Source organism: Lathyrus oleraceus, chromosome 3 (assembly GCF_024323335.1).
Source record: "Lathyrus oleraceus cultivar Zhongwan6 chromosome 3, CAAS_Psat_ZW6_1.0, whole genome shotgun sequence".
Lineage (NCBI taxonomy): Eukaryota > Viridiplantae > Streptophyta > Magnoliopsida > Fabales > Fabaceae > Lathyrus > Lathyrus oleraceus.
In genome coordinates, this window is record NC_066581.1 from 516,462,800 (window position 1) to 516,469,536 (window position 6,737).

Genomic DNA, 6,737 nt, shown 5'->3' on the forward strand with positions numbered 1-6,737 from the left:
CTGGCCATAGGAGCTCGCGTTGAATATGGTGTAAGAAATGGCAAACTGGCGGTTGTAGCTGGAACTTCAAATGCTAATCAATAGAAGTTCTCTGGAGGGTTTCCCAGAAAGAAGGAAGGGGAAACAAATGTTGTGATTGTTGGTCAAGGAAGAGCTCCTCCGAGAAGGAGACCACAACAATATTCACCTCAACAGTATGTTCAGCAACCATTTCCCTATCAGCAACCCATGTATCCCGTCCAGTATGCTCCGCAACCGTACATGGCTGCTGTGGCGCCTGCATTCAATCAACAGTCTTCTCAGGCTTATCAAGCGCCTCCAGTTTATCGACCAACTCCAGTTCAACAACGTGCTGCGGCTCCTCCAGCTTATCAACAAGCACCAGCAGCTCCTGTTTATCAACAGCCGAGAGCTCAAGCGCCAAGGCAAAATGCTCAAAACCAGAATAGGAGGCAAGGGGATAGGGCGACCTTCAATCTAATCCCAATGTCGTACACTGAGCTTTATCCCTCCTTGTTGCAAAAGGGTTTGGTGGTTCCCAGACCTATGGGACCTCCACCTGATGGTCTGCCTCCATGGTACAACCCTAATGCACACTGTCCTTTTCATGAAGGTGCCCCCGGGAACGACCTAGAGGGTTGCTACGCTCTAAAGCATAGGGTTCATGAACTGATTGAAAGCAAGATCCTGTCTTTTAAGGACATGGGACCGAATGTGAAGAATAATCCTCTTCCTCCCCATGGAGATCCTGCAGCAAACGCCATTGAAGATGCCTCTGTTGGTGTTACGGTTGATAAGGTGGATGATGTTAAGACTCCTTTGGCAGTATTCCATGCCCGATTGGTGGAAGTTGGCCTGATTAATGTTAATCATGACAACTATGAGGAGTGTGCCACACACCCAAGAGGGTGTCAGATGCTACGAGACAATATCCAGAACTTGATGGATAAAGGAGTGCTTCAAATCTCCAGTGTTGCAAAGAACGAAGACGTGTTGGTAATTGAACCTTGTTTCAATTTATCTGAACCAGTTGAAATCCCATATTACATTGGTGGAGAGGTTTCGGCGAATAGTAAATTGTCACCTGTTGAGATATGTATGCCCACGCCTTTTCCATAGGAGAGCACCAAGACTATGCCTTGGAAATATGAGATTACCGTTGTGGACAAGGTAGTTGAAGGAAGTGCAGACGCTAAAGTGACAGAAGCTGTGAGTGAAGACGTCACCAATATTGCAGGGATGAGCATAATGACCCGTAGTGGTCGAATCTATACGCCTGAATTCAATGTGACTCCTCAAGGGCCGGCCAAGGAATCAATAGTCGCAACTCCCACTAAAGAACCCGAAGTGGTCCAATCCAAAGATGATGTTGAATTCTTGAGGCTGATCAAGAGAAGTGACTACAAGGTGGTGGACCAGTTGCATCAAACACCATCTAAGATCTCTATTCTGTCTCTGTTACTGAACTCCCAAGCCCATAGGGAGGCTTTATTGAAGGTGCTTGCCTAAGCTCATGTAACACAAAGCATAACAGTTGACCAATTTGATAGAGTAGTTGCGAATATCACAACTTGTAATACTTTGAGTTTCAGTGGAGAGGAATTACCTGAGGATGGAAAAAATCATAATCGTGCTCTCCATATCTCGGTAAAATGAAAAGATGATGCTTTGGCAAGAGTCTTGGTTGATACCGGATCTTCTCTGAATGTTATGCCAAAGAGAACACTCGCCAAGTTATCTTATCAAGGACCAGCTATGAAGCCTAGTGCCCTGATAGTGAAAGCTTTCAATGGTTCCAGGAGAACCGTGATTGGAGAGGTTGAATTACCCATATTGATTGGCCCTCACGTATTCCCCATTAATTTCCAAGTCATGGATATTAATCCGGCGTATAGCTACTTGCTGGGACGTCCGTGGATTCATGCTGCAGGGGCAGTTACCTCCACCTTACATTAGAAAATGAAGTTTGTGGTGGATAATCAACTGATTATTATCTCTGAGGAGGAGGACTTTGTGGTCAGTCACCTTTCATCCTTCAGATATATTGAGGCTGATGAGGACGCTTTGGAAACTTCTTTCCAAGCTCTTGAAATAGCCAACACCACTTTCGTGGAGATGAAGGATCCGGTTGGGAAAGCTTGTTCGTCTTTCGCTTCTCTGAAAAGCGCAAAGTCTAGCATTGAAGGAGGAAACCCTGAAGGTTGGGGTCAACTTATTGATATTCGCGAGAAGCATGATCGCTTTGGTCTGGGATATGTGTCTTCCGCTGCGAAAGGAGCCCGAGTCCCTGCAAAGGACAACACCCGAAGCATTCAGGAAGTATTCCTTAGCACAGGATTCATCCATGGAGATCAGGTCAATGCAATTGGAGATAGCACCGAAAGTGAAGATGAGCCATGTTTGGTTTACCGGTGTGAGACAACTTTGAACAACTGGAAGGCGGTTGAGATCCCCGAAATTTTTCCCTTGTCAAAGTAATAATTGTTGTATTTTTCCTTTCAAATCCTTAGCTCTGCCCAAGGCTAATGGATCATGTTGTTGGGCCCCTTTTCATTTTCAAATAATCATCATCAGTGAATGAAAGGCATTTTGTTAAATTCTTATTATTCATTTACTTTGCTTTCTCTTAAGAAAATGGCAATCTCTTCAAAAACAAAAAACTTTTCATTTATGCATCTTTTATGTTTTTACTTTTCTAAAAGAAATCAATCACTCAAACATGCAGCATAAATGATAACCCCGTTGAATCCAATGACTTTACTCCCTCTCATAACTTTGACTCCCCTATCTACCAAACGGAAGAAGAGGGTGAAGAAGATTGTTACATCCCCAACGAATTAGAAAGGCTGCTCGAGCACGAGTCCAAAGCCCTTCAGCCACATGAAGAACCGGTGGAAACAATCAACCTTGGCACAGAGGAAGAGAAGAAAGAAGTCAAATTCGGCACCACACTTGGAGCAAGCATTAAAGAGAGATTGGTTAAGTTGCTACAAGAATATGTGGATGTATTTGCATGGTCATGCCAGGATATGCCAGGTCTAGACACCGACATCGTTGAGCACAAGCTTCCGCTTTAGCCAGAATGCCCGCCAATAAAACAGAAACTCCGAAAAACAAGACCAGATATGGCTCTGAAGATTCGTGAAGAAGTCAAACGACAATTTGATGCTGGTTTTCTCGCAGTGGCGAAGTACCCACAATGGGTAGATAATATTGTACCTGTTCCTAAAAAGGATGGAAAGGTGAGGATGTGTGTTGACTATAGGGATCTGAACAGAGCTAGTCCAAAAGACGATTTCCCTCTACCACACATTGATACTCTGGTAGACAACACTGCGAGTTTTGTTGTATTCTCCTTTATGGATGGTTTTTTAGGATACAATCAAATCAAGATGGCTCTAGATGACATGGAGAAGACCACTTTTATTACCCCTTGGGGCACTTTTTGCTACAAGGTGATGCCTTTCGGTCTCAAAAATGCCTGGGTAACTTACCAAAGAGCTATGGTCACTCTTTTCCATGATATGATGCGCAAGGAGATAAAGTTCTATGTTGACGACATGATCTCTAAGTCTCAGAATGAAGAAGATCATATGAACCATCTGAAGAAGTTGTATGAACGCCTCATAAAGTTTAGATTATGATTAAACCCTACAAAATGCACATTTGGTGTGCATTCAGGGAAGTTGCTTGGTTTCATCGTTAGTCAACGAGGAATTGAGGTGGACCCTGACAAAGTCCGAGCTATACAAGAAATGCCTGCTCCACGCACCGAGCGAGAAGTTAGAGGTTTCCTTGGACGTTTGAATTACATCTCAAGGTTTATCTCACATATGACGGCCACGTGTGAGCCTATCTTCAAATTGCTTCGAAAAGATCAAGCTATTGAATGGAATTCTGATTGTCAAAGTGCTTTTGAGAAGATCCATCAATACTTGCAAGAGCCTCCTATTTTGATTCCAAATGTCCCAGGAAAGCCATTAATCATGTATATGACTGTGCTTGAAGGATCAGTGGGATGCGTGTTGGCGCAACATGAAGAAACTGGGCGGAAAGAACATGCTATTTACTATCTGAGTAAAAAGTTTACCGATTGTGAAAGTCGATATTCACTTTTGGAGAAAACTTGTTGCGCGCTAGCGTGGGCCACTCGTCGTTTGAGGCAGTACATGATTTGCCATACTACTTTGTTGATCTCAAAAATGGATCCAATAAAGAATATCTTTGAGAAACCTGCCTTGACTGGAAGACTTGCCCGTTGGCAGATGCTCTTGTCAGAGTACGACATCCAGTACGTAACCCAGAAGGCAATCAAGGGAAGTGTTTTAAAAGAGTATCTTGCTCATCAACCAGTTGAAGACTATCAGCCGTTGAAGTTTGATTTCCCCGATGAGGATATAATGGTGATAAAGGATTGTGAGATCCTAGGCCCAGATGAAGGACCAGAACCAGGATCTCGATGGAAGCTCGCGTTCGATGGTTCCTCCAATTACAGTGGTCATGGCATGGGAGCTGTTTTGATGAATCCAAATGGTGGCTTTACCCTTTTCACGGCAAGGTTGTGCTTTAATTGTACGAGTAATGTCGCAGAATATGAAGCTTGTATCCTTGGTCTTGAAGCCGCAATTGATCTCCAAATCAAGATTCTTGAGGTGTATGGAGATTCAACTTTGGTGATCTATCAGGTCAAAGGAGAATGGGAAACTCGTGATGCGAAGCTGATCCCGTATCGTGCTCATGTTGTAAAGATGATAGAGCACTTTGATGATATCACTTTCCATCATATCCCGAGAGTAGAGAATCAAGTGGCTGATGCTTTGGCAACATTAGCATCAATGTACCAAGTCAGATTCCATAATGATGCTCCACTTATTCGAATCGAGCAAAGAGATGAGCCTGCTTACTGTCAACTGATTGAAGAAGAAACTGATGGTAAACCGTGGTTTCATGACATCAAGCGATATCTTTTAAGTCAAGAGTATCCAGAAGATGCTACATTATTGGATAAGAAAACTCTGAGGAGGTTATCGGCCAAATTCTTTTTTAGCAATGATGTGCTTTACAAGAGAAACCAAGACATGGTTCTGCTCAGATGCGTGGATAGACACGAAGCAGACATGTTAATCAAGGAGATTCATGAAGGATCCTTTAGAACCCATGCTAATGGACATGCCATGGCCAAGAAGATTCTGAGAGCTGGTTATTACTGGTTGACCATGGAGTCCGATTGTTTCAGCTATGCTAGAAAATGTCATAAATGCCAAATTTATGCTGATAAGGTGCATGTACCGCCAACACTACTCAATGTTTTGACATCACCTTGGCCTTTCTCAATGTGGGGCATCGACATGATTGGTGCTATAGAGCCTAAGGCTTCCAATGGTCACCGCTTCATCCTGGTTGCCATCGATTACTTTACTAAATGGGTAGAGGTTGCTTCCTACACCAATGTGACGAGACATGTGGTTGCTCGCTTCATCAAGAAGGAGATTATTTGCCGCTATGGAATCCCAAGCAAGATCATTACAGACAATGGTTCAAACTTGAACAACAAGACAATGACTGAATTATGTGAGAGTTTCAAGATTGACCACCATAATTCTTCTCCTTATCGTCCAAAGATGAACGGTGCTGTTGAAGCTGCCAATAAAAATATCAAGAAAATCCTGCAAAAGATGGTGAAAACTTATAAGGATTGGCACGAGATGCTGCCCTTCGCTTTGCATGGATACCGGACCTCAGTCCGAACTTCAACAGGGGCAACCCCATTCTCCTTAGTGTATGGGATGGAAGCAGTTCTCCCAGTCGAAGTAGAGATACCTTCAATGAGAATATTGATGGAGGCCAAGCTAGACGAAGCTGAATGGATCTAGAACAGTTATGATCAACTCAGCCTCATTGATGAGAAGCGTATGACCGCTCTGTGCCATGGGCATTTGTACCAGCAACGAATCAAGAAAGCGTTTGACAAAAAGGTCCATCCTCGAGAGTTCAAGGAAGGAGATCTCGTGCTCAATAAGATCTTGCTAGTACACAACGATTCACGTGGGAAGTGGACTCCCAACTATGAAGGCCCATACGTTGTAAAAAGAGCATACTCTGGAGGTGCTCTATTTCTCACAACTATGGATGGAGAAGAGCTTATTCACCCTGTGAACTCTGATGCAGTCAAAAGATACTTTGCCTAACAAAACCCGGTGGACTGAAAACCCGAAGGGACGGTCCAGTAAAAAGTTTGGGAAAAAAATTGGTAGCTCGCTAAGTTGAAAACCTGAAATGGAGACTTAGGCAAAAAAGAGCGTCCCGATGGATTGAAAACCCGAAAGGGCGATCCAGGCAAAATTAGGGACAAAAGGCATAGACTGCATCAGTTGTCACTAGTCAACACAAAAGAGCTAAAAGTGGAAGATCAACTCAACTGCTCCCTTCAGAAGCGAGGTTTTGTGGAGTCATTGTTATTAGGGATAGTTAGTCATTGTGATTCAATGTAAACCTTTCCCTATTGCCATTTTCAAATGTGTAACATTCCATGGAGCTACACCATTTGTGTGCTACCATTCTTGAATAAATAAAAGTTTGCCAATCAAATTCTATCATTTGCTGTTTTTCTCTGATTTTCTTTGTTATGCAAAATATCATTTATTTGTTAATAATGAGATTTTGAACTCAAAAAAGATTTTTTCAACATATTGAGAAACACAATTTTGCTTTGACATGTGGAAATATTAAAAGGAAAT